This window comes from Panthera uncia, chromosome D4, assembly GCF_023721935.1.
Source record: "Panthera uncia isolate 11264 chromosome D4, Puncia_PCG_1.0, whole genome shotgun sequence".
Lineage (NCBI taxonomy): Eukaryota > Metazoa > Chordata > Mammalia > Carnivora > Felidae > Panthera > Panthera uncia.
Genome location: NC_064807.1, coordinates 68,673,979 through 68,696,221, shown reverse-complemented (window position 1 = coordinate 68,696,221; position 22,243 = coordinate 68,673,979). Strand labels below are relative to the sequence as shown.

Here is a 22,243-nt window from a genome sequence, read left to right as displayed (position 1 = left end):
GGGGTTTTTCATTTTCCTATTTATTCTCTCTCCAGCTTTGTAAGTCAGAGCGCCTTACCCTCCTTGGAGTTTCCATTTCTAGGTGGGCCTGCTTCTTTCTGAACCCCTGGCCAAGGTCCTGGGGTCCTCTTCTGAGACTCAGTGCTGCCTGCCAAGCACAGCAGGAAAGACAGCTGCCGGGGTCTGGTTCTTCTTTCCTAATCCACAAAGGTCCTTGATCTCCAGTACAAAGAAATGATATCATTGGGAACTGCCCAGAAAGCCTGTCCACACTATTGACACATTAACAACAGCACCCTCTGCAGAAAAGACTCCTTTCCTGTCTTGAGCTGTATTCACACCTTTCTGGGAGGAGGGGGATAAAGTCTACAATGGAGAAGTCAGCTGATCTCTTCAGGGTTCCTGAATGTCAATAGGCTTCTTTTTCTTGCCTTTTAGGAATGGTTTCACCAGCCTCCTTGTAGGTCTCTACTCTTGAATTTCAATAGAATTTACTGACCGGTGGTCAGAGATTATAGAGCATTATCCTCAATCAATTCCTGTTCCTTCCCTTTCTTCCTTCTTTCCTTCCTTCCTTTCTTCTTTCCTCCTTCTGTCCCTCCCTTCCCCCTCTCTTCCTACCTTCTTTCTTTCCCTCTTTCCTTCCTTATAGCTCCTCCTGTCACTGACGTAAGGAGTTAAATATCTGAGTGCCCTACATCATGGTCTATTTTTAACATTTTACTAACATGTGAAAAACTCACATTGAAATGAGCATGTTTGGGTACAGTTATTTATTTATGTGGACCACAGACTCTCCAAGGAAAGATTCTAAAATTACAGCAGAGGTGAGGTTTTAGAAACAGTATTATGGCAGGTGCATCATGACTTTCTTCCTATGTTTCTAAATTAAAATAAATGTAAAGTTTATAAATCAAATTTGTTTCATCACTAGAGAGTACAGTGATTCACACCAGCTGAATTACATCCTCCCTAAAGCAATGCCAATTTTAATATTCATTTTAATTTAATATTACTTTTCATATTGGTTAATTAATATTAATTTTTTAATATTAATTTTAAAGCTCTGGTATATCCTACAGAAAACTATTGGGAATATTAATTTAGGAAAAATGCATATTCAACAGATATTAACTTACAAGAACATTTCCTTTTCTTCCATCTTATGTTAAAGAAGTAACCATGATTATATTAAACATTTTTAATATAAAATGCTTGGTGCATATCAGGTGCTCAGAAATATTCGTTTAATTTGTTCAATGAAATCAATGCGAGGGTATGACCATCTATGTATGAAAGTAAAAACTGTTTTTAATTAGCATTTTCTCATTTATTTCCCCCTCAGTCAGTGGTTCTCAGTTGAGGGTGATTTGACTCCCCAGGGGACATGTTGGCAATGTTTGGAGGCATTCCCGATTGTTATAATGGGGGGAGGGTGCTACTGACATCTAAGGGATAAGGTCCCAGATGTTGCTGACCAGCACCCCGGCAACAAAGGATTACCATGTTCCAAATGTCAATGGTGCTGAGGTTGAGACATCTGGCCTTGGACTCAAAGCCAATACCAAGGACCACAGACATCAGAACCACCTCTGCGCTCACTAAAAATGCAGATTTCTCGGCCCCACCTTTACCTACCGAGTCAGAATCCCTGGGGGCAGGGCTAGGAAAAGTGTTCTAACAGCTTCCACGTGATCTTAAGAACATGAGAATATGAGAAACGCTGGAGATGGGGAAAGCTGGCTTTATCACCCAGCACATTCTTATGGGTACATCACATCATTTGTCTCTTAACATGATAATGGTTATTGGAGCTGAGGATATTTTATGAAAGAAGCACATTTAGTCTCCTAGATGCACTACAGAAGCCCATTTGAAGCAAAGAAAGGGCTACTAATTTTGTGGGGGAAAAAAAAACCATAGTTGAGATGTGTGAATGTTTAATACTCCCAAAGGCCCTACAGCATCTAGGACACAAAACCTATGGAAATTTTGCTTAGCCGGGAAAGAACTCAGGACTTCTTTCACTATGGCCTAATGTACATATCTGCCCATTTTGGATCTGCTATGTTGCTGGAGTGACATAAACTGTGCCCCGAGGGACAGTGACCTCCAAGGGACCCAAGAAATACAATGTACCTGCCGAAGAAACACCAAAAGTAAAGGCTTTTTGGGAAAAAGGTCAGCCTAGATACAGATTGACAAAGCTCTTCTCTCTCTCTTCCCAAACTAAGCACAATGAACCAAGTCCTGCAAATACTGGTCTTTCAGTAGCCACATGTCCCTAAACTTAGAGAAAAGTAGAAACTGAAAAAAAGACTCAGTGAGTCCCTCAGAGAGATCATTTGCAAACCAAAAGGGGAGGTCAAGGGAGGCCCATCATAAAAGAGAACTTGCCACTTCCTCCTTCTAGCAAGGAGCAACATCAAAAAACATCAGCTGGATGTAATCTTCATATGTTAAATGTGCCCCACTGAAAATGAAGATTTACTAGGAAGAAGGAAGAGGAAGAGGAATAAGGGGTGAGGAGGAGGGAGAGGAGGAGGGGATTAAGGAAAAAGACCAACACCAAAAAGGCTGGCCCCCATGAAACCAATAGCCTTAGATCTGTGGGGCTTTCCCCAGAAGCAACAGGTGAGGTCACTGGAAAGTTAGGAACAATCCCAATCCCAAGGGCATCATGGGACCAGATGCACCACTGAAAATGTATGAGAAGAAACAAACTGGGGAAAATATTTGCAACATACATAAAGATGAATTACTATGTCTACTATGTGAAGAGTTCTTACAAATCAATAAGAAAATTGAAGAAAATCGCCAAATACCTAATAGGAAAAGGAAAACAGTCGTTTATAGATAAATAATGCTCAAACTTCATAATTAAAGAAATGTAAGTGACAATATTGGGACAATATATTTTGCCTATGATATTGGTAAATACATAAAATACAAATTTTATTTCTTGTTGGTGAGGGAATGATGAAAATTAAGTGATTGTACTCTGTGGATGGGAATATACATTGATATTAATACATTGCTAAATTCAGAAGACAATTTGGTGATATCTCTTGAGATAAAAAAATATTCATACACTGTTCAAGTGCAATTCACTTTGGGAATCTATGGAGATTGGGGGTGGGGTGGGGAGAAGTCAGAGAATGAGAAATTCCTGATCACCAAAAAGGCCAAAAGCAAAAGAGTTTTTATTTAATATACACTTTTAAAGTTGTTTGCTGTGCTCTGTTGTGATGTAAGTACTTCTGGTAACCTCTTAAAACAGCATTTGTTTGGAGAGCCAAAGGCAAAGGGCTTGTATGAGGCTTGGTACAGGGTGGATATCAGGCAAGATAATGTGAGATGAAGAAGTCAAACTAAATAAGAAATCAGAACAACAAGTGAGTAGAACTCACCCCACCCCACTTGAGTTAACCCCTTGAGTTAAAAGCCCATAAAAATAGTGGGGTGGGCACTGGACATCTTCTACTCTGTCAGTAGGGGTTCAAATAATTTTACTTTAGATATAAAACGAAAAATTTATCCCTGCTGGCTGCAGGACTTGGGACAGCCAATCAAGTCCTAGGAGCCGTACGGATCATTTGCTTGCTTTCTAAATCAAATAGTGGTTTTACCTTATTCATGTGGATGTTTTGTACGTCTATGGATTTGCCACTTAACACGGTTCTCCACTGATCCCTGATTCTTACTGAAAGGCAAAACGGGCATCTCCAGATAACGTGGCGTTTTCATAAAAGGATGACCCATCATGGAGTGTTTTAACTGTCAACGTTTGGAGTGTACCACACATAAGACTGACACAGGTCAGTCAATGGATGTTTGTTTGGACTTGCAGTTATGTTTTATCAAATTAAAAACACCCTTCTCAAAGTCAACTCTTCTCTAAGGTCAGACCTGGTTGCTAAGTGGCAGTCAGATCGAAAGCCTGCAAATCAGTGTTTTTCAAGGTAGCTCACGTCAAGAGTAGCCAGAAAAAAAGAAAACAACAGATTTTCCCCCCTATATCTGAGCCCCAGGAATCTGTATCTGTTCAAGCTTTCCACATGATTCTGTTGCCCAGCCTGGTTTAGGGAGCACTTGGGGTGGACACAGTCCTGAGGCAGAAGGGGAGATCATGGACACAGAAATAGGGACAGTGTCATATGAGAATATTTGGCTCTAGGACTGTGTTTCCTCCCATTCTTGGCCTCATTTGTGATGCCTGCCTTTCCTTCCTTTCCTCTCCAGGGTCTGTGGCTTCCTTTGCCCCAGTACATTCCTTTCCTGCCTGTTCCACATTTATTTCCTTTTCCTGCATCCTCACACTTGGCCTCTCCTTTGCCAAACCTTCTAACACAAGGAAAGGGTGACCTCATGACATTCACCCCTGCCGTTTGAGACTCTTTTTTCAAAAGACCTTTAAAAGCACTCCAAATGAAACATTCCAAAACCCAAACAACTTTTGTCCATCTAATTGTCTTTATTTTGTCCCACATTGTAGCTGGCCTGTGCCTTCTCTACCTTGGCAAAGTGACATCGCATCATCCAGACTGCCCATTGTAATAAAGCTTTAAATGGTAGCATAATAAACAGAGAGTCATACAGTATTCCAAACTAAAATCTTCAATGAAAAGCAGCAACATGGGGAAGCCCTGTGTTGGGAAGGGTGGAGGAAAAATGCTATTTGCAGAGGGGAAGGGCAGGGTGGGGAAGGAAGAGGGCACAGAGGACAGAGTACCCCAGTGAGGGAAGAAGAAGTCACCCACGGCTACATGAGATGATTGTAGCCCACATCCTTAGCTCCAGAGGCCTCAGAGCTCATGTGCTAACGACAAGAACATACTCACGTATTACTTGGTAGTTAGGAGCAACAAAGCCCTATGATGCACAAGTTCTTTGTTTCCTGGCTAAGGATTTTATCTCATTTAACGACTGAAGCATTTTAAAGATCTGCTGGGAGAGCCCGGGAGGCTCAGTGGGTTGAGTGTCTGACTCTTGATTTCAGCTCAGGTCATGATCTCACAGTTCGTGGGATCGAGCCCCACATCAGGCTCTGCCCTGACAGTGCGGAGCCTGCTTGGGATTCTCTCTCTCTCCCTCTCTCACTGCCCCTTGCCACCCCCCCCCAATAAATATATAAATATGAAAAAAATAAATATATGAAAAATCTACTAGAGGCACCTGGCTGGCTCAGTTGGCAGAGCATCCGTGGTCTTGAGGTGGTGAGTTTGAGCCCCACGTTAGGTGCAGAGATTACTTTAAAAAAAAAGTACTAAAAATTCCAGAGTTCATTCCCTAATGGAGACAAAGCCTAAAATGAGGTACTTTTCAAAGCATGACATTGAAAACATAAAATATGGCCAATATACTTGGACCGTACAAAGCATGTTCACGGGGTGCTGGGAAACAGTGTCTGCCATGGCCAGGATAGTCCTTGCTGAGTAAACTCAGTGGATTTGCTTCTCATGAACGATCTGGGTTTTAAATGCAAAACCACCTTTCTTTCTGGTGGTGTTTAATCCCTTTTCAATTTTAGGTGAAGATGGAGAATTGTTTTTTTAGTTCTTAAAAAATGGGACTGTAATATTTTCCCAGTAATTCCCAAGTTTCCCTCAGAACTTGGGAGTACAGGCTGTTTGTTCATTTATGGAAAGAACCATAAAGACTTTCGGTAATATCAGGGGTGGAGAAAGACTAAATCTTGACATCGTAAATAACTCGGATGGTCGCAGAGGTACTTTTCGCAGTAGTTTCTGACTTACTCATCAAATGTTTTGATATGGAGACCTACCCAGGGAGAAAGCAGGCTTTTTCCTTCTACAACACTGTGTTCACATTACTTTACTTATCCTAGTGTTAAGTAGGATGATGAGCTATATTGTGAAGGCATCTTAAGTTTACATGCATGGGGTAAATTAATTACTTCCCTAAATAGCCACCAAGATTATAAAGTGTTACGATCATTTAAATATGGAGAATGCTAATCGCTGCTTCTACAGTATGTTTAAAGCCTCTGTTGGGATGGGACCATGGCCAATAGAAAATCACCCGAGAAGCCACCATAGCTTATGATAAAGTCAACTAAAGCACACAGAGCCACATGATCCGTGCAGACTCTGTACCTCCTCAGGTCAACGCTTTCTCCAAGGCATCCTCTTCTTCTCCTCTCCTCCTTACTTTCCGTCCTTCCTCCCTCTTTCCCTCCCTGGTTCCTTTTCTTTTTAGACCAGTGCCTGGCTAATTTTAGGAGCAGGCACTGCAAACTCAAATACCTTAAGAAGTCTGACAGATAACAGAAATGGGTAAAGCTGCCAGGTATCTGAAACAGTTTGTGTCTCCCATGAAGGGCTCAGGCACTGAGGAGCCTAGGTGCCGGACTGCTAAGTAATTTATAGACTGGTCGAGATAAGATAGACAGGCACAGAGACGAGGACGGCGTATTTAGACAGACAGCTGCTGCTGCTGCTGCTCCCGTTTTTTATTTTAAGCATTTTTTTTTTCTTTTTGCACTCAATTGGGATGGGGGAGGGCATATCGAGATGCCAGAGACAAGAGAATAAGACCTAGGGAGAAAAAAAAACTACTCGTCACCCAAGCCACGTTCCTCATTTTACGGTATAACCAAGTGTCCATGAAATATAGAGTCTCTGGAGCAAGAGGCCTGGGATCGAATCCTGATCTGTCCCCTATTAGCTGTGTGAACTTGGGAAAGCCGTCTCTCTGAATCCTCACCTGTAAAAAAGGCAGATCAGAATTTCTACCATATATGGTTGCTGTGAGTGTAATGAGATCATCCACGTAAAGCTGCAAGCTCAGAGCCGGCGGCAAGGTCAGAACTCAGGGTCAGTTGTCAGTAGCGAAGCAAATGAATCCTAGATGGATCCTACAGCATTTGAGTAGAACCGCCCAGCAAGACTGGGTTAAAGTCAGGACTCAGATGCAGGCCTGCTCACTCCCAGCCCGGTGAGAAGTTCTTTGCTGCAAGCTTGCTTCCTTTGGCATTTTTATTACTTTGAAAGCGAACACCAAACAATAAGAATTACACGGGACGGTGAGGGGAAGCCAGGGTATTAAGGCCAGGCTCAGATCTGTGGCCCATCTCTGGGGGTCTGGCAGTAAGGCCAGACAAGGTGCAGAAGCAGGGGTAGCATCGTATTGGCAGCCCGGGCACCCAGGGTGGGCTGTGCTGTCAGTGGGGTTTTGCTTTGGGTTCTCTTAAAGCCTCCAGCCCATTCTCAATATTCTGTGATAGTTGACAGGCAGAGGACGCTGCCATGGACCTGAGCCCGACGGAGGGGGCTGGGGATGAGGGCTCCCCACTGACACTCAGGTGTGCTGTGCTTCGTGCCCACTCTTGGAAAGGGATGCATCCTCTGGATGCACTGTATCCAGAGGGCTCGGTTCCCACAGGAGTAGGCATCATCTTATCCCGGGGCAGGGACCCTGCCATGCTGAAATGAGCAGAGTCAGTGTCCCCACCGTCTGCCCCCCGCCCCCCTCTTCTTCCAGCCTTGGCATCACCTACCTCTCTTGTTTTGTGTGCCTTGGGATCACTCAGTCTGCCCTGGATCCACCAGCTCTGGAAGCCATTCTCCCTCACACTCCTCTCTTCACCTACAAAGTCCTTCTCACCAGTCCTGGCCTGTCCAACTCCTCCCCTTCCAAGGCCTCTTCCTCAGCCTGCCCCAAAGGCTGCTATTCCCCAACCACAATCTTCTTCCCCCCATTCTCATTATCTTGACCTTCCCCTGGGTAGAGACATTCTACTGAGTGCACCCTAGAATCCTACCTGAGGCCCAGCATCTTCCCGTGCGTATCCATCCAACCCACATATTCCAGCCAAACTCCATACATGCCTCCCCGCCACTCATCTTCCCTGCATTTCCTGACTTAGGGTCTTGTGGTCCCCATGGTCACCTCTGCCTTCTTCTTCACTGAGGTCCAGCCACTGTGGTTTCTCTTACTGTCCCCACTGCTTCTGCATAGTCCAGTCCTTCCTCCTTTCTGACCTGAACCGTCACCGGCCTCTTGACAGGCATCTCTGCCTTTGGCCTCTCCCCCATCTTGTCCATCTTTCACAGGGCACCCGAATTCACCTCCTAAACCAATCTCCAATGGTTCCTCTTGCCAAAATTAAAACTCCTTCTCATTCAATCATCTATCCATTTCACAGATATTTATTAAGATCCTGTCATGTATGACATACCCTGACATGTGTTGGGGAGGTGGCAGTGAACAGTCATATGCTTGCTCTCTCTCTGGAGGGGGCAATGAGTGCTCTTGCTGTTTCTTCCAGACTACTGTCCTCCTTTCTCAGTAAGTCGCCCTCCCTCACCACTTGAAGATTTCAGCAGCTGTCACTCTGTCCACCAACACTCTGATAATAAATCATTATAATAAAATGCTCTTTTCAACTAGTCCCCATTTGAGTAGGTTTCTAGGAAATGTCTTCACAAGTTTATTTATTTTGAGAGGTGGGGGAGGGGCAGAAAGAGAGAGAGAGACTGAGAGAGAAAGAGAGAGAGACAGCGAATCCCAAGCAGGCTCTGCACTGTCAGCACAAAGCCCAACGTGGGACTCAAACCCACGAACCATGAAGAGAACATGACCTGAGCCAAAATCAAGAGGTGGATGCTTAACCAACTGAGCCACCCAGGCACCCCTGGAAATGTCTTTTTAAAAGCAAAGCACCAACTCACAAAAATAGCCTTTTGAAACACATTGAATAAAATAGTTCTTAAGCTTTTAGGTTAAAAAAATATATGCACTTTTAAAACACCAAATAAACTAGACTTTCCTGTAAGGCAAATGCCAAGGAGAATTTGGTACTTTGTATGAAAGGACCTCACGACCCTTACATTTCTAAAATTTACCATGGGTGAATTTGGTTGGCCTTTCCTTTTCCTCTCCTATTTTCTGTGTCATTCTTCTCTCTTTAACTCGTTAATCGCAAACCCAGCTCTTCTCAGACATGTCACTGGCACAAAAAACGTGTGGCTTGAAAGTTATGGAGTCCCTCCACAAGGAAAACATACTGTATGGTCTTTGCTCTGGATCTGAACTCCAAGTGAAAGGGTGCTTGTGACATTAACAGGTTCAACATTTCCCCAAGAAAAGAAGAGCACTTGTGGACCACAGACAGGAGGTGGGTTCCAGGCAGGACCTTCCACAGGTTACCTTACCTGCCTGTGCCTCAGTTTCCCAATCTTTAAAATAGGGACGATTACATAGTATCTATATCATGAGCCTGTGGTGAGCACTGGATGAGGTAATGCTAACAAAGTCCATAGAACCTACCTTTTCGATTCTCAGTAAATGTTAGCTACTGGTTATAATTTTTCTGTTCCAGTCTGTTGCTCTGTAATTTCCCTATGTTCAGTCCCAAAAGCCAGAGTGGCCTTAGATCAGATCATTTCTTGACTCATTCCTTCTCCTAGGGGATCATAACTATTTTCCTGTTGTTAAATTTTAATTAAGACATTTTCCCAATTTTAAAAGAAATTTGTCCTCATTGTATGGAAAGCAATAAATTGTGGGCTCTGGAATATTACAGACTTCAGACTGAATCCTGACTCCACTCTTACAGATTTTATGACCTTGGGAAATTGTTATGTTCTCAGAGCATCAATTTCTTCATCTGTCGTACCGATGGGACAAGGAGGGTACATACCTCACAGTGTAGTTGTAAGTGTTAAATAAAACAATGCAGGTAGAGTAACATAGTGCCTAGCCCTTGGTGAATGCTGGGAAAGCAGTGGGGGACAAATCAGGAAGGGAAGAAAGAAGCAAAGAAGGAAGGGAGAGAGGAAAGGAGAGAAGGAGGAAGGAAGGAGAGAGGGAGGAAAGGAGAAAGGGTGAGAGGAGAAAAAAACAGGAAGGTGGGTCAAGACTATTACAGGATAAGAAAAGTTTGATGAAGTCCACATGGAAGAAAAAGGTTCATTTTAATAAACTGTCAAATATGATGAAAAATGCTTAGAAACAGGATGCATTTTTTTTTATTTGAAAAAGAAGAAGATTCTCTGCCTCTTTTTGCAATGCCATTTCTCTTAAGAGGGATTTTCCTATGTCACTCATGGGATAAACTTAATATAAACTTGGAAAGTTTTTTCATATTTGGGTTTTGTTCATATTTTCTTTGCAAGAACCAACATATTTAAAACACATTAAGAATAATAAAAATAGTGGCTCTTACTGGATAAATGTTTGTCTATTTCTCAACCTTAAATGAGCTTTTATTTTCAAAATTCCCAAAGGATTTAGTGACATTAATTTGAAAATCACCCTTAAAATCTGAATCTGTTTAAATATATGGTACGTCTCATGGAAAAAAAAACATGCAACACAACATTCAATAAACTGATTTTTTTACTTAAAAGTTAATAAATGCTATAAAAATGCAGGTATCTTAGGAACAACTGAATTAAGAAACTGCCCTCAGCTCAGGCCTGGTGGGTATAGGGGTCTCCTAATAAATATTGTAGGATATCTGTATGCTGAATTTCTCCAGATTCATTGAAAGGTATATTTATTCACCAAGGGCCCAGCTTTCCTTATTTACTGAAGACGCAGTTCTGTTTTATCATATTCATGAATCACAGCAGTAGAATGATAACGAAAATGTAATCAGAATGTTGTCAGGATGAGGGCCCAAGGGCAAGTCTGAAAAACAACCAAATCTTGGGGATGTAAATTGAATCTTATCCCACCAGGTAAACTCCAGCTTTGTATTGAAGAACAAATGCAAACAAAACTACATAAAAGCTCCCTTATTGATCAGGGACTGTGAGACCTACTTTATATATTTGCATATAAGCACTGTCATTTTGTTCTACCAGGCAAAGCCATATGACAGTCATTAGGAGCAAAGGCAGCCTGGTTAGATCAGGGCTCTGAGACTCCTTAGCTGTGTCCTTGGACAAGTTACTTAGTCTCTCTGTACCTTTTCTTCTTCTGTAAATTACTCATAGTATCTATCTCATAGGGTTGCATAAGAATCCAATAATATAATACCCTAAGCATCCAGGGCAATGCCTGACAGACACATGGAAAGTTCTCAATAAGTTAGAATAAATAAATATTATTTAATGAATATCACTATTGATATACTAAATATTATTCTCATTAATTTTTTTTTTTTTTGTAAATGGAACTAGACTAGAAATTCATCATGTTACAGATGAAAACTCACCAGTCTAAGAGCATATGGAGAGCGTGATGGCGGATTCAGTACCCTACCCACTAGCCCAGTTCCCTTTGGGAAAGGAAGTGGGGACTGCAGCAGCTGGGATCTTTTCTTTTTCAGAAATAGACATAAGAGTGCTGAGCTAAAATAAATGTATCTCCACGGGCTCATTTCTGAGGAAGCAACAACAATAGGCTCAAGTTACATCGAAACAACCTAGCTCTTGGTGTGTAAGCCTGTTCGTGTTTGGCAGTCTCTCCTAGCCAGTCAATCACCTAGTCTGAGCATGTTTTCTCTCTTTACACACAACCTACACGTATGTCATGATTTTCACCGTGCTAACTACAACTTTTTACTCCAACAGAAAAAAAGCAAGGAGGGAGGCCATTGGGGGATGGGTAGAAGAAAGAGATGGAAGAGGAAGGCATTTGATCATTTACTGAGAGGAACACTAGATGCTCACTTAACACAGTCTTAAATACTTGTATAATGAAGCAAGATGTTTCTGCCTATGAATCCAACAGGTATTCCTGAGAATTACACTCAAGATTTATGAGGCCTCTGTGATGCCCAACTTGTTTCGGAAGGACAAAGCCTACGAATAAATTTTTTTCAGGAATAACCTGTGACCATTCTAAACCCTCCCAGACATTCATAACTTGTTAAATGAACTAGATCTAGGCAAACCCCTGCTTAAGTGGGAACCAGACTGGCAGCTTAGACCCATGGCTTCTGCCAATGGCTTTCGCATTTGGTTTGCTTAACTTAGTTCTCTGGGAAGTCGTAGACTCCGGTACTTGCCAATGAACCACTCATAAGACGACAGGCTTATCTGCAAATGGGCTCTGACCTACACGAACAGAGACTATTTCTAGAGCTTTATCATCATTAGTTGCTCCCACTGCTGGAATGCTAGAAATGTACATAAGAGGAAATGCACTGGTGTATTCAGGAAATATTTGTGAGTGTATCAGAACTTAGACTTGGAATATCCAGGCCACTGTCATCTATTTTAGGAGGTGACCACTTAGAGAGAGGGGAATTTTACCAAGTATAAGCGCAAGACATTTTAAAAACTGGGATGATGAAGTTATCTGCAGAAAATGAAATCAGGCCAACACCAATAGCCCAGCTAAAATTAAAATTCTAGAATTGGCTTCAGAAAAATCATAACTTGCCCAGATTAAGGGGAAAAAAGCTTCATTCAAGAGAAACAAACAAAATGGGGACAGAATTTCCTATAGTTTCACTTCACAGAGAAAACCAATGAGGTACAGATCTTGACATGGATCAGGTTTGGAAGCCTTTACTTCCAGAAAAAAAAAGAAGTCAGGAGAAGTCTGTTGATAGGCTATCAGTATATTTTGTGAACTGAAATGGTGTATCTGTCTGATTTAAAGCCTAATACAACCTATTGTTGTTCCTGATTGAATAAAGTCATAATAAAAAAAAATCCAAAACCACAAATAATTCCAAACCATAATAATCAAATGTATTAAGCAATTATCTTCATCTCCTTTGCAACACCCCTTCTGATTAGGGCTGCCAAACTTAGCAAATTAAAATATAGGACACCCGGTTAAATTTAAATTTTAGGTAACCAATAAACCATTTCTTGGTATGTCCCATGTAATATTTGGGACACACTGATGCTAAAAATATATTCGTCACTAATCTAAAATTCAATTTAATTGAGTATCTCATGTTTTATCTGGCAAAGCTACTTCTGCCCCATCCTTAGAGCTCCTCTGATTTAGCTAATAGTAAAGCTAACTTGCATTTATTAATACTCAAATAGAGAGGTTAAACATTGTCTTTCTGCCAGGTTCAAATGCTCACTTTGAGATCTTTGATAAGTTGCTTCACTTGACTGTGTCACAGTGGCCACATCTGTAAAATGGGATTAGTAAGAGTCCCTCCCTCCCTCTCAGGGTCAGTTTGGAGATTATAGAAGATGGTACATGGAAGGGCCTAGCACAGAACCGAGTGCATAGCAAATGCTCAGTCAATATTAGCTATTGGTGTTGGCAAGGGAACATGATGAAAGATAAAATGACAAAGAAGTACCTGAGATCTGTCCTTTGCCAGGAATAATCCTTATCTATACATAGACAATGGAGAGCTGTCAATGGCTATGACTTCATTTATTTGACTTTCATTTTATTTGACAAATAGGGAGTAACACTTAGGAATAATAATTACCAATACTGATGCAGCCTATTACAGTTTACGGCACAGCCTTTCACATTTATTACCTGGTAATAATGCAACATGCGTATTCCAAAAAAAAATTCAAGACCGTAATTCTCAAAGAGGGAGTATTGTGAAAATGTAGCTGTATGGTCTTGGTATGACTCTCACCCCCTTCTGAGACCCACCACTCTAGACAGTTTCAAGGATTAAAAAAAATCTACAATAAAATACTTCCTCTGGCAAGGAAGCAGGTTTAGAGCAGTCCTTTTGTATGTACACAACATAGAAATGACTTCTGGTCCCAAACATGTCTTTCTGTCCTGAACCCCCACACAAAATAATCCTCAGTGTCGTCATCATCAAATACAAAGGGCAACTGGCTCGACACAGCTGGCCAACAAAAGACCCTCAGCAGAATGGCTTTTTAAAAGCCAAGTCCAAAGAAAGCTGCAACCTGTGGCCTCTATTCATCACCGGAAGATTCTAAATGCTTTCCCCCTTTTGTAACTGGAGAACATCTGGCTTCCAGAACAATCTCTCTCCCAGCGGTAAGTTTTACATATAGAGAAGCAACATCCTTGTTTTTAACGTTGCTTTCTCACGTCCTTGATTAGGAAACATGCCCCTTTCAAAGTAGTTTTACAGGCAGAATCCCAACCCGCCTAAATGGTACCCATCTTGTTTCGTGCCTAAGCAAGAAATATTGTATATGTTGTTAAATTAATTAAACAAAGAAGCCATTAGACCGATATAGCTTCATTGCTATCTCCGCCTATGTAAGCAAACCAAAATCTAAGCCTGTAAATACCTCAAGGTTATAAAATCAAAACGTTAAGGACAAACAATCACAAGAGTCAACTAGGCTTTAAGCTATAGGCAATCAATAATTCCCTTTCTTTGCTTCTGCCTGTTCTCTATAAAAATCTCTCCCTGAGTTCCCATCTTTGGAGCCTTGCAAACCACTTCTGATTCAGCACTGCCCAATTCAAACTGATTTTTGCTCAAATAAACTTTTAAAAATTCTAATATGTCTCAGTTTATCTTTTAATAATGTAAGTAAGTACAAGGCTTATTTCTGAAGAAAAATTCTGGTGTGCTAGGATTTTCTGTGTTCTTTTTTGCAATACTTAAGTTTTCAGCATCTTGGTATAGAGCAAGAAGGCAAGGGACAGATGGCATTTGGGATTTAGTTGGTGTACATATTTGGTTAAAATGGCAGACAAATCACATCGTTTCTGCTCAGAAGATATTTCTTTAACATAGATTGATAGAGTTTCAACATGACTGATGTAGTTTTGAATAGTGATCAAATCAACAAAATTCAAGAAAACAATGCATAGCCCAGTGGGTGCAACTTCTGGCTCCTAGGAATATGCACCCAGCTGAATAAAGCCAAGAGGGTTCCAGGGCAGGCGTTGGCGCTGGGCAGTTTACTCCCCAGAAGAAAGGAAGCCCTGGGACCAGCAAATTCATTTAAAATCTAGCATTAAGTACCTTCCTAGTCCTTTATTTGCAACACTACTCTTAAACATATGTAAAGCAATTCCCTTTCTAACTTGCCTTGCCCACCAGATATTAAAATGCGAGGTTGGGGTTTAGGCATTTTATGGGGTTTTTTAAGATTAACAGGATGCATTTAAATTCCCTTTGAGAAGACACCTAGATATTATCATACGTAAAAGGTAACACTGAGGAGGTTGCCAAGAGCTGGAGGGAGGAGGGAATGGGAAGTAAGTCTTTAATGGATACAGAGTTTTAATTGGAGATGAATAATGAAATGAATGAAAAGGTTCTGGAGACAGACGGTGGCTATGGTCACAGAAGAACATGAAGGGCATGATGCTACAGAACTGCACACTTACAAATGGCTAAAGGGGTAAATTTTGTTTTGTATGTTTTACCACAATAAAAAAAACTGATACGCTAATAAAGGTGATTAAAAACATTTTTAAAGGTGAGATGTAAAGGAATAATAACCAGACAGAAAGTGGGAGAGAAAGAAATGGAAAGAAAAGAGACAGATGAACCCGCACCCCCACCCAGGGCAGTGGTGGGCCGGTGGAAGTGATACTAAAGAGGAAAAGTAAGTTGAGCCCCCTCCACCACCCCCGAGTCAGGAAGAGGATACCTCACTCAGAAAACATGGACTGAGCGCTTGAGAGAGGGTGCTGTGTGTGGTGAACAGTTTGTCAACAGAGCCCACCCCTCAGCAAATAAAGGCAATCAAGCCATTAAAAAATTCACTGCATACAAATGGCCAACAAACACATGAAAATGTACTGAGCATCATTACCCATCAGGGAAATGCAAACCAATACCACTCAACACCCACTAGGATGGTTACAATAAAAGCACAGACAATAGCAAGTGTTGACTAAGATATGGAAAAAGCAAACCTCTTATCTGTTGATGGTGGGAGCGTAAAATGGTGCAACCACTTTGGAAAACAATCTAACAGTTCTCCACAAAGTTAAAAATACATTTACCATATGGCCCAGCAATTCCACTCCTGGGTCCATAGCCATGACACATGAAAACATAGGTCCATGCAACAAAGACTTGCACATTCACAGAAGCACTATTCATAATAGGCAAAAAGTGGAAACAACTGAAAAGTCTACCAACTTGGAAAGGATCAAGAAGCAAAGCAAAACACTGGAATACCCGTTAAATGAAATACCATTCAGCACTGAAGGAAATGAGATATTGGTTGAGGACACAACATGGATGAATCTTAAAAACATCAGGCTAAGTGAAAAAAACAGACACAAAAGACTACATGTTATATGATTCCATTTATATGAAATGTCCAGAACAGGCAAACCTATAGAGACAGAAAATATGTGTTTGCTTGGGATTGTGATGGGAAAGGAGATTATCCATCACTGGGCATGAGGGATCTTATATGGAAGTGATGAAATCTTATGAATTTGGATTACAGTGATGGTTGGTAAATTTAAAAGTTGTTAAATTATAGACTTAAATGTGTGAACTTTATGGTATATAAATTATACACCTCAATTAAGTTGTGTTTTAAAAATAAAGGGACGGTATGGGGTGCATGGGTGGCTCAGTAGGTTAAGCGTCTGACTCTTGGTTTCGGCTCAGGTCATGATCTCATGGTTCATGAAACTGAGCCCTGTGTCAGGCTTTGTGCTGACAGTGCAGAGTCTACTTGGGATTCTCTCTCTCCTTCTCTTGTCTGCCCCTCTCCTGCTCAGGCTCTCTCTTTCTCAAAACAGGTGAATATTTTTTCAAAAAATTTTAAAAAGGAATGGTAAAAAATGAATTGAATTGTAATTTAGAGACTCTAGCACATGCAAAACAAACAAAAACACTGAGGAAAGTGGCATATGAGGGGAAAGCAGGAAGGGAGCCTCAAGAGAAAGACCCTGAGGTGAGCACATCGGGACCAAGTTTGGGGAAGGCCAACAGTCCAGCCTAATCAGTCTAGATAAAGATTGGTCTTCATTTGTTCATTCATAGATTTATTCATTCAGCAAATACTAACAGTTGCATATGATGTGCTACACACTCAGCCAGGTGCTGGGGACACATGCCCTATGGCAATTACATTCCAGCAGGGGAGACCAGATATTCTGCATTGACCTCTGTGGTTATTTATGTGAGACTGGCTAGGGAGGAGTACTAGGTTCAGTGAAAGCATGTAACAAACAAGACTTGTCAGAAAGTGCTGTTCAAGGAAATAATATTTGGGCCAAAGACTGGAATATAAAGAGAAGTTAATTGGGAAGGAGAGGGAGAGAGAGGAGGAAGACCAAGGGAGCAGTCAATAAAAGAATGGGGTTCTAAAAAGCAGAGCACCTGCCAGAGTTTGGTTAAGGTGCTCAGGGCAATGGAAAGGCCAGCAGGCTTGAGCAGAGGGATGTTATCAGGTTGGTCTTTAGAAAAGATCACTTTGGCTACAAATAGTGCAGGTGGAGATGGCAAGTTTGGGTACAGAGACACAGTGGAAGACAAGGCTAGAAATGAAATTACAGTTAGAGTAAGGAAATCTTCAATGCCAGGAGGAGATGTCTAAGCCTTGGTCAGTGTTCAAAAGGAATGGAATCAAAGGGTTTGGGACAGGAAAGTCCTTTCTCAGGCTCATTGGGAACTGGAGAGCCAGGAGCATTGATAGGGCTCATGTGGCCACACCTGACACTGCCTCGGTTGAATGCTGAGACAATGTTTTCCCAAACTGACCACAAAAGTCACCTGGGGTGCTCATTAAAAATGCTAATTCTCAAACTCAGATCTCCTGAATGTGAATTTTGAAAGGAGAAACCTGGGAAGCTGTATTTTTACTATTGTTTTCTACACTGCTGCAGGAGATTCTTATAGTCATGCAAGTTTTAGAAAATACTGATCCATACCTTTTAAAAAAATCAATGTCTAGGCAAGCAAAAAACAGAATAGGACATAATATAGAAGTTATCCTGGAATATGAGTTCCCTTTTCTTCTAGTTAACAATGGTAAGTGTCCATGGATAGATCACACACACACACACACAGGAATATTAGCCATAAAAAAAGGATGGGATCTTGCCATTTGTGACAACATGGATGGACCTAGAGGGTACTATGCTAAGTGAAATAAGTCGAACAGAGAAAGACAAACCCCATATGATTTCACTTACGTGTAGAATCTAAAAAACAAAACAAATGAAAAAACAAACAAAAAGCAGAAATAGACCCACAGATACAGAGAACAAAATGATGGTTGCCAGAGGGCAGCAGATGTGGGGGATGGGCAAAATGGGTGAAGGGGACTAGGAAATATAGCCTTCCAGTTATGGAATGAATAAGTCACAGGGATAATTTATAATGAACTTATCCATTCATCTGTTGATGGACACTTGGATATATTATGGTCACTTTTTTTTTAGTTTATTTATTTAAGTAATCTCTATATTCAGTGTTGGGCCTGAACTCATGACCCCAAAATCAGGAGTCACATGTTCCACTGACTGAGCCAGCCAGGCATCCCTACTATGTTCACTGTTTAAAAGTTGTTTTTACCTGTTCTTGTTTCAAGAGAACCACTAACCTAGTTCAGCCTGTGCCTGTTCACAAGAACACAAAGATAGGGGCGCCTGGGTGGCTCAGTCGGTTAAGCAGCCGACTTCGGCTCAGGTCATGATCTCGCGGTCTGTGAGTTCGAGCCCCGCGTCGGGCTCTGTGCTCACAGCTCAGAGCCTGGAGCCTGTTTCGGATTCTGTGTCTCCCTCTCTCTGACCCTCCCCCGTTCATGCTCTGTCTCTCTGTCTCAAAAATAAATAAACGTTAAAAAAAAAAAAAAAAAAAAAAAGAACACAAAGATAGTTATACTTTAGGACAGCTCCTATATTATATCTTATTCTGTTTTGCTGCTTGCCTAGACATTGATTGAAAAAAAAAAAGCATGGATCAGTATTTTCTACAACTTGCATGACCGTAAGAATCACCTGCAGCAGTGTAAAAAAACAAAAGTAAAAACAGCATAAGGAATATAGTCAGTGGTATTGTCATGGTGTTGTACGATGACAGATGGTAGCTAGACTTGTGAGCATAACATAACATTTAGACTTGTCAAATCACTATGTTGTGTCCCTGAAACTAATGTAACATTGTGTTAACTGACACTTGAATTAAACAAAAAAACGTGAACATGGTATAATAAGAAAATAGTAATGGGTGTGTCTAATATTGGTTTTTGGCATCTATGGCATTGGCACTGAAGAAAAGTAGGTACAATTCTTGGTAGATCTGAGAATATCTGTTTCCCAGGGCTGCCATAATAAGTTACCACAAAATTGGTGGCTTAAAACAACAGAAATTTATTCTGTCACAATTTTGGAGGCCAGAACTTTAAAATCAAGGTATTGGCAGAGCTATGCTCCTTCTGAAGGTTCTAGGGGAGCATCTTTCCCTGCCTCTTCCAGCTTGTCTGGTGGCTCCATGTGTTCTTTGGTTTGGGCCTTCACATACTCCAATCTCTGCCTCTGTCTGTTCACATGGCCTTCTTTTCCAGGTGTGTTTCCTCTCTTTCTGTTTCTTATAAGGACACATATCATTGGACTTAGGATCTACTGGTTTAATCCAGGATGACCTCATCTAGAGATTCTTAATTGAATTGCAAAGACTCATTTTCCAAATAAGGTCATATTTACAAGTACCAGGGTTTAGGTCTTGGACATCCCTTTTTTGGGGGAAGAATGGGTTCACAATTCAACCTACTAAGCCAAGTGATTTAAAATTGTTGAGCAGGCCCATATGATGTTCCTACTCACATCAGTGTATTTAGAGGGTGTTTTTAATATAAATGCTCCTAGCTCAATGTTCCTCAGAATGACAGAAGTTTATTTACGAATGAATTCACTCTTCTGAGTCATGTCCATTTTTAGTAGCACGACTTTGTCATTTCAAACTAAGATATAGTATTAAAAGGTTACCTGTAGTAGACAAAATCACATTCAGACAATTATGACATTGCAAACAATTTTGTACCATTTTAAGAAAGAAAATTTCTAAGCATGAAGATAGGTACATCTATTATAAAAAGAGCAATATGGAGGAAACCAAACCATTACAATGATTGCTCCTGATATTCCCCTTGGCAAGTGTCAATGAATCAAGTTTTATTGTAGTTAGAGTTTTAACAGAATAGTTTGTTTTCCCAGGGCAGAAGACAGGGATAGCTAATATTGCAAGGATATGTAAAGTAGTTATTAGAAACAGTAATAGTGGTACACATATAGATATATGATGAGGAGTCTGTAGTTAATTAATGAACATCAGGCACTTAGAGACACAGGAAAAAAATAGTACTTAGTACCTTGTACAAAGACAGGATGGATACATAAAGCAGTGTAGGGTAGGAACCACAGTAATAACTAAAGGGAAAAATTGATGATTGCTACATAATTGGGAAACTCAAAGCAGAAGATCTAAACAGAAGTACTTCCCTAAGTTATATCCACCAGAAGTTTCACAAATTCTTTAGGGAGAATAGACTGACATTAATAGAGGAACTTAATAATATTTGTAGAAATTTATTGGTGTATTTATATATATTTCTATTTTGCTTAACTTTTTAAAGTGTATGGTATCCATTCTTCAGGGTGGGTTCAGTTCTTGAGAACTAAAAATCCTCTGTTCTTATTAAACATTCCCAGCTATTTATTAAAGAAGAGGAGAGATCAAGAATGACATCTCAACTGGCCAGACTCAAATACAACTTCAGTCAAGATCCTGGTTGCAAGGATCAGTGGACTGATTAAGTAGCAACCTTAGAAAATGAGACCTGGGGGCACCTGGGTGGCTCAGTCGGTTAAGTGCCTGACTCTTGGTTTCAGCTCAAGTCATGATCTTGTGGTTTGTGAGATTGAGCCCTGCATCAGGCTCTGCGCTGACAGAACAGAGACTGCTTGGGATTCTCTCTCTCCCTCTCTGCCCCTCCCCTGCTCCCACCCTCTGTCTCTCTCAACATAAATAAATTAACTAAACAAATGGGACTTGGACAAGACTTGCTTCTATCAGAACATGCCATTTGCTTTTATAACACAAACTCTAGTCTCTCTGATCATTTCAATGTCTGCACTACATCTGCAGCTACACTAGTAACACATTTCAGAAATGAATTCTTAAAATGATGACAGATTCCAAAATAGCAAATAAAAATCCATCAAGCTCATCCACCCATCCCTCTCTGTCTGATGTGGTTATAGATACAAACTTCTGTCTTTGCAATAACAGCCAGTGAAACGCAAATACACCATTGAATCTATATTATTGTCTTGCTAATTCTGCTAAACATAATAACATAATTATAAGAAAATGAACTTTCAGTACTGGATAGTTAAATTGTTTAGATTAGTTGACTCTTTTGACCAAGCAGGTGATTACCCCATCTTTCATTTAATTTCACTGTGGCATTTTTGTTTGCTTTCTCTAACATTTTCAACACAGATAATTTAAGTCCAGCCTTCACATTACAAAGGAAAGCTTGAATAAATTCATCCTGTATATTCTTTTGCACAACCTCTACTGATAAATCCAGGAGTGAAATATCTCTAGGGATATCTCAATATAAAAAGGGACACCACTTGGGGTACCTGGCTGGCTCAGTTCATGGAGGAGGTGACATTCAATCTTGGGGGGTTGTGAGTTCAAGCCCCATATTGGGCTTAGAGCTTACTTTAAACAGGTGGGGGTGGGGTGGGGTAGATAGTACTTTTTGTTTTTCAAAGAAAAATTCGCATGTGGCATATATTTAAATTCTAGTCATTCAAGCAAAAATGTTAGAAAGCCTCCTACTCCCAGCCTCTGTTAACTGAAATATAAACAGAATTTTAAGAAGGAGGAACCATTCTTTTGTGTCTAATCTAGTAATAGAGGGCAAGTGGTTGAGTCTGATACACTTTGCTATGGATTCTTCAATCTAGGCAATGATTATAAATTTATGCATTTAATTTGAACAGTGATAATTAGGTTGATTGCCAGATGACTCATTTTGTAAACTTTTGGCCATTAGTGTTCCAGCTGGAGTGGGCCATGTGCTGCCTTCCCGCTGACATCACTGGAAATCTTGAGTCAAGATCAAAGCTACTTTATGCCTCTCTGACCTTTCTTCACCATGCACAGTGGGGCCCGGGTTCTCAGCTCCGAATGTTCAGATTTGTTCCACTGTGCCCATGGGGTTGCCACTTGCAGACAACCTACATGTACATATTCAGTAGAGACCCTGCAACAAGCCTACTGGAATTCACATGTTGGATTCTAGCTTTCAGGTGGCTTCCTAATCCAGATGCCAAATTTCAGAAAATCTTATGTCTGGCTGACTCACTGAGGCTCCAGTGAATAGAGAGACAATCCCAGCAGCATTGAGAG

General features: G+C 40.9%; 1 protein-coding gene across 7 annotated transcripts in view; it reads right to left on the bottom strand.

Moving 5' to 3' along the window:
- The window catches only part of PALM2AKAP2 (PALM2 and AKAP2 fusion), a 443,327-nt gene that overhangs the window by 106,823 nt on the left and 314,261 nt on the right, over nt 1-22,243 (bottom strand). The window lies entirely within an intron of this gene.